General features: G+C 34.2%; 1 protein-coding gene across 3 annotated transcripts in view; it reads left to right on the top strand.

Annotated features, from left to right (window-relative positions):
- The window catches only part of LOC5565211, a 299,615-nt gene that overhangs the window by 20,762 nt on the left and 260,215 nt on the right, over positions 1–18,638 (top strand). The window lies entirely within an intron of this gene.

Here is an 18,638-nt window from a genome sequence, read left to right as displayed (position 1 = left end):
TCAACTAAATTATTCAAACATTTGAGGCAACTACTTCAAAATTTCACTTGAATGTTGACTTTTAAATTCACTAGGTCAATTTTAAATTCACTAGGTCAATTTTAAATTCACTAGCCAATTGAGTTCGATCAACTATTCCTTGGCTTTCATTTATTGTAGATCATCCTGATGACCAATAACTTTGAAGCTAAGTTTGATCAGCAAGAGAAAATTAAATGTTTCAAACGTCAATGGTGACTCACAGCAGCAGTTCCGAAAATTTTCGAAATCTGTTCGACAAATCGTAAAGGCTTTGTGAGTAAGGCACACGTTCCAATCAACCATTCAACAACTTGACTTCCAATACAGTTTTTCCTGCTGTCTGCGTCGATTAACTTTTCCCTATCCCCAATCACAAAGCAGAGTAGTGTTACTGCAAACATCTTCGCACCCGTGCATTAGTGAGTGAAAGCAGTTTCATTAGATGTGTGTAGTTGTTACTGTATACGTTCAAATGTGCTCAAGCCGCGGTTTCATGTGGAAGTTACCGTGTAACATTTGACAGTTGAAGCATAACAATTTGACCATAGATACCAGGCAAATGACCACGACAACGACAACGAGGACAGCATTGATGAGATTAATTGCTAGTTAGACATCTACAACAAATGAGAGGGATTCCACGGAGGCATGCAAGTCGATTCTTATCGACCATTTCAAAAATATCTGAAACTTTGCACAGTTTTTCAGTTCCATCTAAATCTTCATTTTCCGATATCAAATCTTCAAGTTGAGTCACGACTAACTTTTCAAAAGGGTGTATGTGAAAATGGTTCAAAAATATTCAAAAAGCTGCACAGCAAAAACGGTTCGTTCGATTGTTAGACAACTAAAGAAACAAAGTTAGACAACTAAATAAAGATTCCAAAAAAAATACACACAGTAAAAAAAAATTTTTTTGCATTAAAAAACATCATTTTTGTCACAAAAACTCAAATATCTCAAAACCCTATCGGAATACCAACCACTAATTTTTTGAGGGAAAACGGTCCATTATATTAGCTATCTACCATAAAAATTTGGTGATGGTAAACCAATAAACAAAAAAGTTATGACATTTCAAATATTTCACAAATTTGACACTTAGTGAAAAAAAAATTTTTTTTTTCATTGTTAATTTTTTTTAGGACCGCAGTTTGTTGCCACATGAGGTTAACAAGTTGTTTTCATGATATTTTATTTAATTATTCATAACTATTATAGCATCTATTAGAAAGTTAGACGCGATCCAGTGTTGTGATCTAAAGTCTTGATAGTGTCATATTTTTTATTGTACGTAACTGAAGAAAAATTCTCTCAATAGTGTTGAAACCTTTTGATAAAAGAAACCTATAAGAAATCTAATATTGAAGACAAGCTACAAAAAAAGTTTTCTATACAGGTATACGACTAGTTTACCTGCAAAAAGTTTACCTCGTAGAGAACAAGGCGGGTCTATACCCAGGTGATCTAGTATACGTAAAGCAGGTCGGTTTTCTCGGCGCTGGTTTTCTCCACAAAGTTAAAATCTGATTACACCTGGGTATAGACCCGCCTTGGTAGAGAATAGACTTTGTTAATCATATTTGGGAGAAAGCGAGTAACTTCAATAACATCAAAAACATGATAGGTACATACCATGAACATACTCACGAAAAAGCTAAAAATATACTACCACTATGGTTATAAAAGATTTAATTGTAAAATTTTTCTTCAGTCAAGCAAACGACACCAAATTAGTCAGTAAAAACTTAAAAGTGATTTTGTTTATTAAAATCTAACGAGCAACATGAGTAGTCGCTTTCTCAACTGTTGCAGGCCGTTTGCAGAAAAAAAGTGTTCGAAAGAGCTACGAAATCTCACCGAAAGCACCATAGATAAACTGAAAGCGGCTGGTTATGCTCCAATGTCCACATTCAATACAAATTTACGCATTTGTACGTCCTGCCGTTTAAACGTTGACAAACGGGCAATCTGTACATCATCGGTGGATCAGGTTGCAGGAAGTTCGAAAACAACAACAACTGAGGAATTACTAGATGCACCGACAACAACTGAGGAGTTACCAGAAGTACCAAGTGCAGATAGTCTTGCCACGGTACCATCAGCGACATCTGTTTCAACAAATCAATCAGAAGATGAGTGCATCCAGAAGGTCAACATCGAACGCTTCAACGAAGGGATAGCTGGAATAAAAGTGACTCCGATTAAATGGACGAAGATGGGTTACGTCAATTATCCCGAGAAAAAATACCGTGAAATCAACGAAGCTGTACGAAGAAACCTCTTCAAATTAGGACCTGAGGATGTGGAAAATACAGACTACGATGAGGTAATTATGAATATGAAGGAAAGGTTCTCGAATCTAGCCACGACAAGGAAAGAAAAATTATTGATTCTGTCGATGCTGCCAAGCTCGTGGTCTATTCAAGACGCCATTGATGAGTTCAAAACCAATAGAAATACAGCAAAAGAGGCAAAACAATTCAAAAATAACTGTCTTGCAACCAAAAATGCTAGGTCGAGTACTTCATTAACAGATGAGACAAAAGAAAAAATAATTCAATATTTTGAAGACGATGAAGTAAGTAGAGCTATGCCTGGCCAAAAAGATTATGTATCTGTAAAAAAAGATGGAAAGCGTCAAGCAATCCAAAAACGATTAATGATGACTACTTTAAAAGAAGTGTATACACGCTTCAAGGAAATTAACGAAAATATTAAGGTAGGTTTTTCCTCATTTGCAAGCCTTCGTCCAAGGCAATGCAATCTTCTATCCAATTCAGGAACACATAATGTTTGTGTGTGCACAACACACGAAAATATTAACCTAAACTTACACAGTTTGAAAAGAATCAATTTATCAAAGGATATTAAAATGTTAACTGGTAGTCTTTTGTGTGAAAATACAACATCAAATTGCTATCTACGATCTTGTTCGGATTGTCCAGATTCTTCATCATTGGAAAATACTTTATTCGCTGAGTTTGAAGAAAATTATATTGATCAGTTATCATTTGAGCAATGGGTGACCACGGATAGGTGTGACCTAGAAACTATTGTAAAACCTGTAGATGAGTTTGTGTCATTTTTTTTGCTTGAAATTAGAAAGTTTAATTCCTCACGACTTTATTAAAACAGAGCAATCCCGCTTTTTAAAAAATACGAAAAATACATTACAAGATGGTGAATTTTTAGTCATTTGTGATTTTTCTGAAAACTATAGCTTTGTATTGCACGATGAAGTGCAGTCCCATCACTGGAACGTACAACAAGCTACAATTCATCCATTCGTTATTTATTTCAATGGAAGTACGCAAATTGAACATTTTAGTTTTATTTTAATTTCCGAAGATTTAAGACACGACTCAGTATCTGTAAATTTGTTCATTGCCAAAATGATTAACTTTTTACTCGTTGATAAGGATAAAAAATTCAGAAAGATATATTCCATGTCTGATGGAGCAGCATCGCAGTACAAAAACCGTAAGAATTTTTCGAGCCTATGTCAATTTAAATCAAAGTACGGAATTGATGCAGAATGGCATTTCTTTGCTACGTCACATGGCAAAGGTCCTTGTGATGCTATTGGAGGAACCATAAAGCGCATGGCCACAAGAGCAAGTTTAGCCAAAGAACGTGAGCATCCAATTAAAACTGCAAAAGAACTATTTGATTGGGCGAATCGCAGAAAAGAAGAAGATTTAACAAAATTATCATTTTGTTTTACTACTACTGAAGAGTACGAATTAACGGCATCAGAGCTCAGCGAGCAATATAATAACGCGAAAACGATCCAAGGAACCCAAAAATTTCACTGTTTCATTCCATTGTCAGAAAATAAAATTAAAGCAAAACTATACTCGAACTGTACTGATAATGATGCAAAAGTGTTCGATATTGTAAAAAAATTGAATAACAATAAATAAATAAATAAGTATTAATAAAATGTTTTCATGATCTCATAACGCATACCCAAATCCAAAACTTTTAAAGTTTATATATAACATTTAGAAACTCATCGATCATACTCTAAAAAAAAAATCCTGGTAAAAAAAAATTTATTTTCGTGTAATCTGTTAATTCATTTTAATTTATACATATATACATATACATCTAATATTTATACATATACATAATATTTATACAAATACATAATATTTATACATATAATATACATAATACTAATGAATACATGAAAACGACTTGTTTAATTCACGCAAGGCCCTTAACAATAAAATCAGCAACAAACTTCGGTTCCCGTAATAATTTACACCGAAAAAAAATTTTTTTTTCTACTAAATGTGAAAATTGTGACATGTTTGAAATATCATAACTTTTTTGTTTATTGGTTTACCATCACCAAATTTTTATGGTAGATAGCTAATATAATGGACCGTTTTCCCTCAAAAAATTACGTTGGTATTCCGATAGGGTTTTGAGATATTTGAGTTTTTGTGTCAAAAATTATGTTTTTAATGCAAAAAAAAATTTTTTTTTTACTCTGTGTATTTTTTTTGGAATCTTTATTTAGTTGTCTAACTTTGTTTCTTTAGTTGTCTAACAATCGAACGAACCGTTTTTGCTGTGCAGCTTTTTGAATATTTTTGAACCATTTTCACATACACCCTTTTGAAAAGTTAGTCGTGACTCAACTTGAAGATTTGATATCGGAAAATGACGATTTAGATGGAACTGAAAAACTGTGCAAAGTTTCAGCTCAATAGAAAAAAATGAATTAAAAAAATTACCAAATTTTGGTGCTGTTGCTTGGAATCACTCATGAGCAAAACATCATTAAAATCGTTCTAACTGCAAATCATAATCATAAAGCTGTTTGTATCATTTTTTCGAGAAATTTGTGCCATCAGATACACCAATGTGTTGTCTCTCAGTTGAGCTCGCGGGTAATCATTGATTAAATTTTTTAACTACAGCCTGTTCGGCCATCCGAGTTTCAATGACCATGTATGCAGTGATGTCAATGTGAAAACTATACAGTTTGGCATATGTGTGACATGCAGAGAAATGAATTGTTAACGCATGTGAACTCTAGCTCAAATCAACCATTTTTTAAGGGCAATTATATTTAAAAAAATAATTTCAATTAATTTAACTTTAATTTAATTAATTTAATTTCGGATTAATTTAACTGTGCCTATGCTTACAATGACTTTTGTTTGTCGAATTCCTGGCGTTTTGTTAAAAAATAATAATGTAATAGTTTCAACTAAAATTAATCACTATTTTAAACAAAAGCCCTTTAAGATTTTCAAGTGAAATTATTTGAAAGTACATTAGTATTTCTACTTATCACTGTAACAGTAATGCCATGGGGTCTTCCTTAGCCAAGTGGTTAGAGTCCGCGGCTACAAAGCAAAGCCATGCTACAGCATTTGAGGCTGATGATAAAAACATCAGCAACGAAAGGTCACATCTAGGGTTGAGCTTATCGCTGAAGAGGTATGATGTAGATGGAAATCCAACCATATAGGATAATTGATTTGAATATAGTATCATAACCCCAGCAAAACACATGTTACAATTGTGTATTATCAACTGATGTATGACCAAAACTAGTCATATATAAGTTGATAATACACAATTATAGCATGTGTGTTGCTCGGGAAGTAAGTGAGTGTAGTGAAACACCAAACCGGATTGTTGCGTACAATTTGACTAAATGGAAGAATGGGCTCAGACTATGCATTTCCACGTGCGCCTGTGCACTTGATTGGAATATTGTGAATATAACGTATACGATAAGCATCCATAGGAGAAGTTGAAGTGGTAGAATTAGGTATACTGTCTTCGCACTTCGAAAATGAAAAATTACGCATTGGTGCACAGTAATCAATTTTGATTTGTACCTAAATTTCGCATTTTTTCAAACATAAGCTGTTTTTTTCAGTTTGTAGTTTAGCAAATCTTATTTTTTATACCGTGCTGCATCGAATTGCTAGAAGCTTCAAAAGCCGGGCAGTGGCCTCTTTCATTGTGTTTTTGGACTTAATTCCGGCTTTATTCGTAGCGTCGTAGGTGGAGTAGTGGTAAACGCGATTGCCTTTCACCCCAGTCAGTCGGGTATCAATTCCGGTCGGGAATTTTTTTAGACAATCGCTGATCACGTCTCACTTGGAAGGGAAGGTAGGCCGTTGGTTTCGGCGCATGTGCTGATGGGTCCCAGATGTGTGTGGCTGCCTCTCTGGGCGTCTGGATTTTATTACTTCGATCCTAGACTCAGCCGACGTTAAACAAACAACTGACGCCAAACGGTGATAGTTCACTATAAAAAAAAGGAAGAAGACTTTTTTTTCGTCTATAGTTCATAATTGCGACGTCTTCTATATTCTCCATGCATAGAACTAACAAAAAAAATTTTTTTTTTTTTGAGTGAATTAAAACCGGTGTCCGGGATTCAAAGCGTCCGCGCAATTCAAATCAACACGGTATCAAGGCAATCTTATGTAAATAAATATCAATCTTGGCGTGGTTGTGATTCATTCCAATGCAAACTAAAAAGAACAGCTTATGTTTGAAAGAAGGTATAAGTTCTAATAAAGTAATTTGCCGTTTGTTGAATCCCTAAAATGCTCGCTAATTTTAGAACACGTCATAATTAGTACACGTACTGTTCAACAATAGGCAAAATTTCATCCGTTCTACAATAGTCAAATCATCCTACTGAATTATTACCCGTGTATTAATTGATTTTTGATGAAACTTGAGGCTAAGCAACTCTCTAGAGATTTTCCTTCTTTAAAACATTGGCTGTTCTTCATATTTAATATCTGCACTCCCATAAATTAAAAAAAAAAACACAATATAATTTTGAGGCCACACGGTCTCATATAACTGTGTTTCCAGCTACGAAAAAAAACGTGGTACCCAAGCCACAGACACAAATCGAGCGACAACGTTATTACAAATAACTGAAGGCAGACGTTCAGAAGACATTACAGGATTGATAAAAGTGAGCTCACTCTATGATACCAAATTTAATACTTCTCATATTACTTCTTCATGAGCGATACGAATATTCCCTGCTACAAGTGTGACTTGGACGGTGCCAGTTAGAACTCGGCAGAGATTCAATCCTGTTGTGTAAAGTCGAAGATGACATACATTGGATTTATCGAGTTCGAAGTTGAAAACAATAATTTGTAGAAATGTTTTCTTCAAATTATGCCAAATGACCCTTATGCCAAATGGCAGTATGCCAAACGGCATTATGCCAAATGGCATTATGCCAAATGGCATTATGCCAAATGGGGTAGAGCCGTATTTTCATTGTCAACCGATATTATCAAACAAATTTCTTTCCCTAGAAATCTGGATATGGATACAGACATCGAGTGATACGTTGAGCTTTTTGTAAATAAATCCCTAAAAACTTATTGAGGGACGGGGTTGGTGGTCTAATGGCTACCGCTTCTACTTCATAAGTAGAAGGTCATGGGTTCAATCCCAGGCCCGTCTCTTTCCTCGTACTTTGTAGTTGTATATTTCACTTGCTTCTGTCTTCCACTTTCAATATATCACAGTTGATCTATCACTGTTCATAGCATTTGCTAGAACCCGAGACGGAAAAAAAAACCCTACGCTTCCATTCTTTCATGACTATAGAACGCCTGATACGGTTTAGGGAAAAATGTCGAAAGACAAAATGTCGAAACTCAAAACGTCGAATGCCATAACATCGAATCCCAAAACTTTAATAGTGACAAAACGTCGAAGGGACAAAACGTCGAAAGCAGCCATTTTTCTAGCGAATGTTATTGGCAAGCGTTACTAACAAAAAAATGGTTGCGATGCGAACGGCACGGCGTTGGAAAACAAAACTTCACAATTTTCATCAAAGTAATCGTGGGACAATTTTTTCATAAAAAGGTCATTTCTGGCGTGTAAAGAAGGAGTGAAGCACTTTGAGAAGGAAACTGAAATGGAAGCCTGAGATGATGTGTACAGGGTGTCCGCAAATTATCCGAACAGCAAAATATTGGAAAGATGATCTCGCATTGAAAACAATGAAAAATCAATGTCCATGTACCTTTTATAATACATCTATATGTTAACACAAAATCCAACTTTAAAAAATTTCGAATGGATTGCTTGTTACTGAGATAGGCAAATTTACTTTTTTCGGAGACGTTTTTCCTGAGGGCCGCTAGTCATACTGGAGATGTGTTATCCCTAAACCTAAAAGAGATGAATCCAAATGTCCTATTATTATTTGAAGTAATCTTCAGGTTAGTGGCTTCAAGTTAGAATGGAAATAGAAAATTGTACGGTTCAAATCCAGTGAGTTATATGGACATTTCTCTTCCACCATAAAGCTCGGAAAACAGCTCCTTTTAAGACACCTCAATACATTTGGGTTTGTTTTGCAATTATTTGAAATCGGAAATGTGTCAAACTTACTTCTTAAGAAGATAATAAGCCAATGTTTGAAACCATGCAAGGATATTGAGTTTATTATGCTTGATTGTATAGAGCCAGGTCTTCAAAAATTGTACGGATAATTTGAGGACACCCTGTAATAATGAAGATATGTTCAAAAAAGTAAGGTTACATTCTTTTTGCAATTTTTCATCATAATTTACGTAATTTACGACTCATGCTGTAAAAATCATCATTCTGCAACTTATTTCGTAAACTACTATACGACTATACATAATTGCTGAAGTGATGAGAAGGCAATTACACGAGTCAAAACAAGCCTTTTAAAGCATAAGACCGATAGAAGAATGAAGAACATGATAATCTTTCTTTCGCCACACCTTTTGACTCGCTCTTCTTTCAACAAATCAGTGACATCAAGGTGAAGATTTTTTAGTCTGAATCCTTGTCGTTGCTATAAATTACATCCCTATTCTTGATGTTGTGCGATAGAACTATGAAAAATCTTCGTTTTTCTATCAGAAACAAAATGATTTCCTTAAGGTGTTCATTTTACCACCCCTTCCCCTAATGGAAAATCGACTTCTGGAGGGATGACTGTAATCTTATTTTTCCGGGGGTTGGACATTCCCCGTATAAAATTTTTTGGTCACAATTTTGTTTTTAGTCAATTTATAAAAAAAAAACAGAATTAGATGTGGGCTATACAATGTCAGCTTACAGCTTCTCTTAATAAATCATAAAAATCGGTCGAGGTTTCTCCAAGTAATCTCTAAATTATTATATGATTACTTTTAACTATTTTTCCATAACAGACTTCCATCAAATTATTGTTTCTAAAAGCAAATAACCGAACTGGAAAAAAATCTGTAGCCTGAGATTTCGGAAAAATTAGAAAAATCTCCGGATCCAGATTATCAATAATCAATTCGACGCTGATTCTAAAAGTACAAGAGTCTTTTGAGAAATTGTGAAAAAATCGATTTTTTGCATATTATCAAAAAACCGATTTAAATATTTTGTTGTTAAAAAATGATCCTTCTAGTAGAGGGATTAATCGAATAAGTTAATGTTTTGTCAGACATTCGGGTATTTTTGTTCATTTCGACGTTGAGTCATTGGACGTTTTGGCATTCGACATTTTGTCTTTCGACGTTTTGTCATCCGCCTGATACATAGGCAATCTGCTAACCAAACAGCAAGCCTCTCTGCCATAAAAATTACACCAGCCCTACAACCTCCCGCATGAACTGGCGTAGACGCAGTAGTATATACGGTCTACTGTGGGAGCCAGTTTAATGCATCAACAATTCCTCCCCCTTCCTATCATTGGTCTGCATTCTGACGTGATAGGCACCATTAATGCCTTAAAATATAAGATCACCAGCACACTCACACACTAAGGGTGTCTGTTTGTCTCATACAGTCATTTCTGGTGTAAAAGCAGCTGATCTAGCGATATTGGAGTAGCAACCACGGGCGGCCAATCAAGCTCAAGCTCAAGCTCAATAAATCCCTAAAAATTTCTTGAGGTATTATTGGAGTAGTTTTTAAACCAAAAATAGATAGTGAATAAATTTCTAGATGTTATTTAGAAGAAACAAATTAAGTTATTTACAAGCCATAAAATAATACCTGATGGGATTTCTGCAGAAGCTTTTAGAGAAGTTTACGAATGAATTATGAAATCTCTTAGTAAATCTTTTGAAAATTTCATTTAAAAATCCCGAGAACAATTTGTAGTGTTGTTTAAAGAAAAAAAAATATCAAAAAAACTTGAATGGATGGATCTCTAGTGAGTTTTGCAGTTAAATCGACGAGGACGACATCCCAGGTGAAACAATAGTATAATTCTCGATATAAATTCCTGATCAAATGGCTCGAGAAATTGTTGAGTGTTTTTGCGGAAAAGTTTATCGTATTCCGCTAGAAATTTTATAGGCAATGCCTAAATATAAAAATAGATAAAAATTTAACATTATCTTACATTTTATAATACCGTGACACGGGGTAACTGTGTAATGCGGGTAATTTTGATAGTGCGAGACCCACAACATATTAAATGAAATAACGAAGTTTCTTTTAATCAGTTAAGCAAAACGAATGCAAATGTAAAGAGTATTAAAATGACACTTCATGTCAAAGCAATTTTTGTTGGAATAAAGTGCATTTGAGGATTTAATTGCAAATATTAAAAATTTATGAGATTTTAGCATTTTTGCTACGCTTACAAACAACCTGTTCTACGATCACTATTTAGTCGGCGTTAAGTCAGAGTGGACCAAGTACAAAACTTGGGAAAATTGAATTATTCTGTCATTAGAATTAATGAGAAAAATGATTTCATCGCAGTAATCCACGGCATGTCAGTGAAAAAATAATACCTCCACTATTGATACACTGTTCCTTTAGTTGAGGTAAATTTTTAATATGTGTTCCTATAGTTGCGGTATCCGTTGTTTTCTTATGGAATCCTCCACTATAGGAACACTTTACCGCAACTATTGGTACAAGCAAGTAAAGTTTTAGCAATTTTAGTGATATTGCATCAGTTTAAAAGCAATTTGTACGCTCTTTTCAACTATTCCTTGTGTTATCAAGCCAATACGTCGATTGGCATTGTCGGTTCTGTGGTTTATGGAATAAAATCAGTGAAAACGGCACTACCACAACTATACACCCAAAATAATTCGGATGGCGGATTTCCCTCCTAGCGTATTAGGTGCTAAATCCACCTATTGATGGTAAGATTCGCCTCCTAAGCGTAGACGGGCAAACCCGTCAATTGAAATCGAGCACAATGGACTTGAAAATTCGAGCAATCTAAATGTTTACGCCCGACCCACACAATTGCACAACCAATCCGAAGCCGAATGATGGCATCGGAAACGCACACTTAGGCAAATGGTCACGCGGCAAATGGATGGTGGACATGTCAGAGGAATGGAATGAATATTGCAATATAAAACGCTTTATATATTGCTTTTGTCACTGCTCCCAGCAAGCTGTCGATAGGTTCGTGGAGTTAGTACTGATTTATGAATCGGGAGGTCCTTGGTTCGATTCTGAATAAGCGCGAACATATATTTTGTTTTTATTTTTTGGTTCTTCAGGCAAATTTATGAAATTCAACCCGATTTCTTGTGGCGAATTATCATAATAGATTCCGGTCCCTGTATTTAGATAATCATTTTGCTTGAGTGACTATCGAAATAAGGTACCGTGTGACAAATGGGTAAAGGAAATCGTATAGAGAGGGTTCTTAAAAAAATAAAATGAATAAGATCTACTATATTTTTCAGATTGTTTCCTACTAAATCTATGCTATATTTGAATTTAATGTTTGTGCCAAAGTTCAAGGTAAATATTGAAAATTTTGGAAACTAGTGGGACAAGTGAAAATATTGTCGTTTTAAATGACTGAACTGAAACTAAAAAAATAACAGTCAGATCTGTGATTTCATATGGCCTCATTTGTTAGTGTATGAATACACAAAAAATCACACATAAATAATAAACATTTTGTTCTTTTAAAACAATTTTCTTGAGTAAAGTTATTTATTTATCAACAATGTTACTTTTATTGAAAGTAATAACATCATCGAAAATCAAACACCATTCTATTTTACCGATTTTCTACTACTCATTTTATATAAAGTTAAGTTATCTCTTTTCTAAGCAATGTATTTATTGCCTTTATCGAGCGGATTTAACCCGGTCAAAAGTGTTAACATTCTTGTACCTACTGAATAAGTCATTATTTGAACCTAGTATCCCAATTCATGCGTCATCCGTTGAAGCCATTCAGAACATTACGATGTACATGTTTTTTTTAATTTCTTTATTAGTATCATTCCAAACATTACATTCATTTTTTATATCTAGGTGATCTGTGTTAGACAACACTATCATCCTAATTTGGTAAAACAAATTTAAGATTTTATTAACATTTTGTTAACAACATACTACATCTCCCTGGCTCTTCACCCGAAAGGCTTTGGGGTTTCACATATTTCGACATGTTGAATCCAACAAAAATAGTCCGGTTGAAAACCCCGTGTAACACATCGTGACCTTCCCTTGTTAGCTACCCCATATACCCGATTGCTCCAAGGCTCCGCCACAAGAAATTTGCCTTAGACACCAAAATATGAAAAACAAAAAAAAAATAACAGTAACTGGATTCGAAACCGCAACCTTCGGATCCTGAAACATTAACCCACACCACTCGCCTATCACAATTCCTCATGTGTGGAGATCTCTACATCACACAACATGGAACCATCTTGTCACGAAGGACAACCTGCAAGAGGAGCAAAATACAACACCCGTTGGACAGCCAAGTGCGAGAAGGGGTGAGATGATATGTTCTATAAATATATTTAAAGGTCCAACGCGGTGCTGCGGGAATTTCTTACTTATACCAGAGTCAAAATCTATATGTTTGTATATCTTTATTATCGGCAATGACTTATACATTTGCAGTGGAAATAGAATTTCATGCCGTGCGTGTTGGATTGGGTAATATATTAGGGAGAAACAAATAAACACACTTGACTATAACAGTCGGGCGCTTTATAAGCAGAATTTTATCGTTGACGTTTGCTGATTGATTTACTCTTCATTTATTTACATTTTGGTCTCCTATTAGTCGCATGGTTGGGGACGGTATGAGACTCCTCGAAGTAGGAGACCCAGGGTTTGTGGGATTCGATTCATTTGACGATGTAATATTGTAATCAAACATCTAAGTGTGCATACAGCAAACTGGATTACCGTAATTCTTTTAACAATTACTTATCAAAATAGAGGCCGTTGATAAACTATGTTATCATTTAGCGGGAAGGGGTATCTAGCCAAAGACCACGGTCCACCCATTTGTGTTTCAAAGAAAATTCCACCATCAACTAAACCTGAAAGGTTTCATTAGCAGTCGGATGGTTCAAATTAAAAAAAAAAGTTTTGAAATTCAATATTTCATATCTTCTTTACCAACAACGATTAGAAGACGATTAAGATTTCTATGGAAATTACTATGACAAAATTTGAAAAAAAAATGTTCCCCACATGTTAGTACTGTAATGTTAATACAAAATTATCTCTAAGTGAAAACTAATTCCTCAAACAATAATAAGGAACACTGCAGTAGAAACAAATCTTTTATGAGCTAATTTTGTTAGGGATTTTTGCAGAAGTTTGTCACACTATAATCTCACATTTCGCTTAATAATAGCAAACCAATTCATAAATATCTCTTCTCCCATTTTTCAAATTTCTGTTTCATTCATGAACAAATGAAATACATGATCATTGGGCGAGCGGGGGGTTATTCGTTAAAACCACACAAAAGCACGAGGGGGGAGGAGGTGACTGAAAAGTCAGGAAAAATGTTCACGTGGTTTATGGACGACCCCTAAGAAAGATATGGGGATTGGAATTTCAAACTTTTTTTTAAATTTAAAACCGCTCTTATTAGCAGTCATTTACATTTACCGTTATATTTTTTTTTGTAAAGAAGATGCAATAGTACCTAATTGGAATTTACAGAAATTACAATAAGGTTTAATTATCGCACTCAACATTTTACACCAAAGCCAGATTTTCCATATTTTTGGAATTGATATACATAAATAATAATTCTCAAAAAACTTATGTGCACAACATAATCGCAATATAATGGTGAACGCGTCACGAAATGATTTCTTCAACCCTTAAGTGGATTTTTTGGTGTTGGTGTTCGTTCAGAGGTTTGCCAAGCCGCATAACTATATAAAACTCGTGAAGATCTTTTCCGAACAATATTTTTTCTACATCCCAGAAAATTTACTTATAATAATAATGCTCAACATATTGTCGATTTAAAGTCATGCTTTAGAGCATTCATGATGTCAAAACTATGTATCATTGCTTGACAGTTATCGAATGAGTGCAATAAAACTTATTTTAATCTGCATTTTATTATGCATATAAAAATAAACACACATTGTTTGAAAATGTATTGGAAAATATGAAGTTGGTGCAGTCCCATATTGAAAAATAAAGGCATACCAGTCTTTATATGAACTTTTAATTTAAATTTCAGCTGCAAACGTGAATTGTGTTCAAGTTTATTATTTGAATCATTAGAAGCAAAATTAGTAAGCTATGCGGTTGTGTTAAATATGTCAGGAAGAAATGTAAGGGGTCATCCATAAATGACGTAGCTATTTAGGGGGGAGGGGGATCTTTACGGGGCCCATATAGCCGTAGTGGTAAACGCGGAGCTATTCAGCATGATCAAGCTGAGGGTCATGGGTTCGAATCCCACCGGTCGAGGATCTTTTCGGGTTGGAAATTTTCTCGACTTCCCAGAGCATAGAGTATCTTCGTTCCTGCCACACGATATACGCAAGCAAAAATGGTCATTGGCACAGTAAGCTTTCAGTTAATAACTGTGGAAGTGCTCATAAGAACACTGAGATGCAGGCTCTGTCCTCTGTTTTGTTTGACTTATAAACTTGGTTTATAAAATGATGATTCAGCTTCAAAACATTCATCAAGATTGAAAAGAAATCTGAGAAATTTTAGATTTTCTTGATAAATGCAATCAAACAGATTTTTCAAAGCTTTAAATGGTTATGTAAACATTATATTATATTCGTGTCATAATTGATAAATTTATAAATAAACAAAATCAAAGTTTAATAAATAAATTAAAAATCAATGCTTTAACTACTTGGAGTACATTGTTTTCTCATTTGTTAACAAGTCATAAAGTCAGCCGTTTTCAAGACAATAAATTAAGCTCATTTCGGCAAATATTACATGAAACAAGATATTTATACCGTGTATTATGCATTCAATGTTGCAGGAGATCTCACTCAATCAACTCATCGATTTGTTTTGATGTATCAATGCTCTTGATGGAATAGCCTGAATATTAATGAGGACAACAGATTCGAGTGATATCGAAATTGCCCTATCATTCGATTTTATTGATAACTTGGTAATTTGATAATTTTTTATTATTTAACTGTTTCATTATAGGTTGTGTAGGTTTATTTTATTATGAAGAAAGATAATGAAGTTCAGCTGAAATATTAATAGAGATAAATAATTTGTATAATAATCGCAAAAATTTTCTAAACATTCCAAATATATCAAGTGTAATCTTTTCTATATCTGGCCACTGATTGCCAAATGGATTTGAATTTGGATAATAATTCATTTCGAATTAATATATTGTATTGTTCATTTTCATTGAAATCTATTTCCTAACAAAGAATAATTTAAAAAAAAAAAACAATCCTTTAATAACGAAATTTTTGTTCCAACTAAAAATAAACTAAAAATATATTGTACCCTAACTCAACAATAACGAGCTTCATCAATCCAATCATTTTTTTTTCACATTTTCTATAGTAAACTTGTTTGGCTTGGTGACAACAGCAAAAGTAATACAATTTAGCCTATATGAAACTAGATACCAAAATTATGTAACAGGAACTGTGTTTATTTGAAACTGTTTTCCAAATAACTTTCGAGCGCTACTGTATATCATACTGTTAGATTAGATTATCCTTACATTTTAGTCAGTAATTAATATCAAATTTTGTATTGAACTTCTGAATTCTAATTTTTTGTTTCAACCCAATCACTGAGGAAAATTAATAAAAAATGCAAAGGGGGGGCCTTCCTTAGCCGAGTAGTTAGAGTCCGCGGCTACAAAGCAAAGCCATGCTGAAGGTGTCTGGGTTCGATTCCCGGTCGGTCCAGGATCTTTTCGGGTTGGAAATTTTCTCGACTTCCCTTGGCATAGAGTATCATCGTACCTGCCACACGATATACGAATGCGAAAATGGCAACTTTGGCATAGAAAGCTCTCAGTTAATAACTGTGGAAGTGCTCATAAGAACACTAAGCTGAGAAGCAGGCTCTGTCCCAGTGAGGACGTCAATGCCAAGAAGAAGAAGAAGAAGAAGAAGGGGGGGGGGGTGCTTGATATGCTACGTATTTTCCAAGGGGAAGTATCAGCATTTGTGACGAAACGGTACGAGAGGGAAGGGGGTGTAAAAAATCAGTGAAAAATGCTACGTTATTTATGGACGGCCCCTAATAGAAAATTATAAACATTTGTATGAAAGAAAAACTTCAAAGTTTGAGCGCTATTTTCTCAGTGCCTACTTTTTTCAATATGGGCCTTTATGGACAGCATAAGTTGTTCTTAGAAAAACTTTCTTATCGAAAATGTCTCTGAAATTTTGTCCTGAACGACTAATTTTTATTACAATTCATAGATAGTCAAAATTAAAAATGATAAAAAAAAGATTATTGCGTTACATAAAAATGAAATTTTGTTTTCATATTTTTCATGATAAAAAAATCAGTATATATGTTCTCTTGACTTCTCCAAACGGTTTACTACAATCTCCCCACTGAACGTTCTGTTCTAAAATCAACATATCGGTGCCATAATTCTTAAAATAAATTGCTTGCAAAAACTAATAGCCAATTTGCAGAAGTTGTTCTTGAGTCAAAATGATCGATTCATCTATAGAAAACTCTTTTACTATTATACTAAAACCATGGTTAAAATTTAATCCCATATATGGGGCACGGTTTCTTATAATCGGCTCATTTTGGGTAGCATTCATCAGCATTGGATCGATATTTTTTTTTATCAATGTGAAAGTAGAACCGTGATCTTGTTTTCTTTGAATAGCACCAGCAAAAGATTCCACAGAGTTTTCATGTTTTAAAGACTATTCATTTTATAAAGAGGACACCTTGTTTATGCTATATCTTTTTTTATCATGTATATAAAATCCCAGAGTTTTCTGTCTGTCAGTAACGCTTTGAAAGGTTTCATTGAGCAGCATACAACAGCAATTTAAGAGCACAACAACAGTCAAATTAAGAGCACTGCAAAAGTCCATTTGAATGTAACAACATTACAATAGGGTCCTAAAGCCCTGTCCCAATTTTAGTGCCAAACGCTTACGTTCAGGCCAAAAACACATGTTTACTCAATTTTTTAATGTTTTTCATTTGTTTAAGTACAAAAAACATTTATTTTTATGTTTTTATAGATTTTGTCACACTCCTTGATTTGAACTCAAATTTCGGGTGTATTTTGTTTTCCGTGTCCCTTCCGAAATGTCAGATAGCAACAACCCCAGTGTTAAAACTAAAACCCCTGTGATATTTTTGTCGACTAAGCGAACGTCAAACATGATCTCAAGTGTCAAGGTTCATTTATGGATCCAATTTTGAAATTAAAGTTTAAATATGATATATCCGTTATTTGAGCGAGAAAAATTGCTAAAGTAGTTGCAGTAATATGATCTTTCGTGTTATTAAATGAAAACAAGATTTAATTAACCATTTTAGGACCCTATTGCAAATTGTGGAGCACTATAACAGCTATTGCACAGGGTGTTCTAGAGTTTTCCGGAGCTTTGTCCTTCCTAATTCGTATAAAAGTCACGATCTTTTTATCATTGTAGTTTTCCGGTTTTATGAACTTGGACGGTAATCAAAATGTAAACAAACCAACTTTATGCTGTTCGACCGCACTTAAATTCCGATGCAAGTTGAAAATGTGATTCATTACGGGTTTCGTCATTTCAATATAAGGTTCAAAAACAAATAAGATATTTGCAAAGGAAAGATAAACATGATTGTGGGCCGAATATTCTAGTTTTTTTTTTATTTACACAACCTTCTTGAGTCGATGTTCCATGGTTCGATATCGACTTATGAAGGCAAAATAAAAATATTTTTTTATGGTAACTATAATGGTCCCCTAAAAGAGCTTTCCAAAGCATTCCTGTTCGATGACTCGATATATTCATTAGTCGATAGTCCCCTAATTACAATTCGATTCGTTGTATATCGTTGACGATCGCCATCGCAGCACACAGATCTATACAGAAATTGTAGCACTGGTTAATCGGGATTCAATAGAATATTCTAGAATTTTCAGTCAGATTCTTCTCTCTAATTTATAGAAGCTTCTGGAACTTTTGAAATATTTCACAACAGCATTTAAGGCTGTAATTATTTCAGATCAGAATAACGGCACTATAACAATGGAGTATGGTTAGAGCATAAATTTGGGCGATTTTGCGTTCATAAATATCATGCGTGTCTCAGCTTATTATTCATACACCAATGGCATATTAATCAACAGAGAAATTTCTCTGTCCATGTTATCATTTTGCAATTGAACATAAACATTA

This window comes from Aedes aegypti, chromosome 3 (assembly GCF_002204515.2).
Source record: "Aedes aegypti strain LVP_AGWG chromosome 3, AaegL5.0 Primary Assembly, whole genome shotgun sequence".
NCBI classification, from domain to species: Eukaryota; Metazoa; Arthropoda; class Insecta; order Diptera; family Culicidae; genus Aedes; species Aedes aegypti.
The sequence above is the reverse complement of the archived record's forward strand: the minus strand, read 5'-3'. Positions and strand labels throughout refer to the sequence as shown.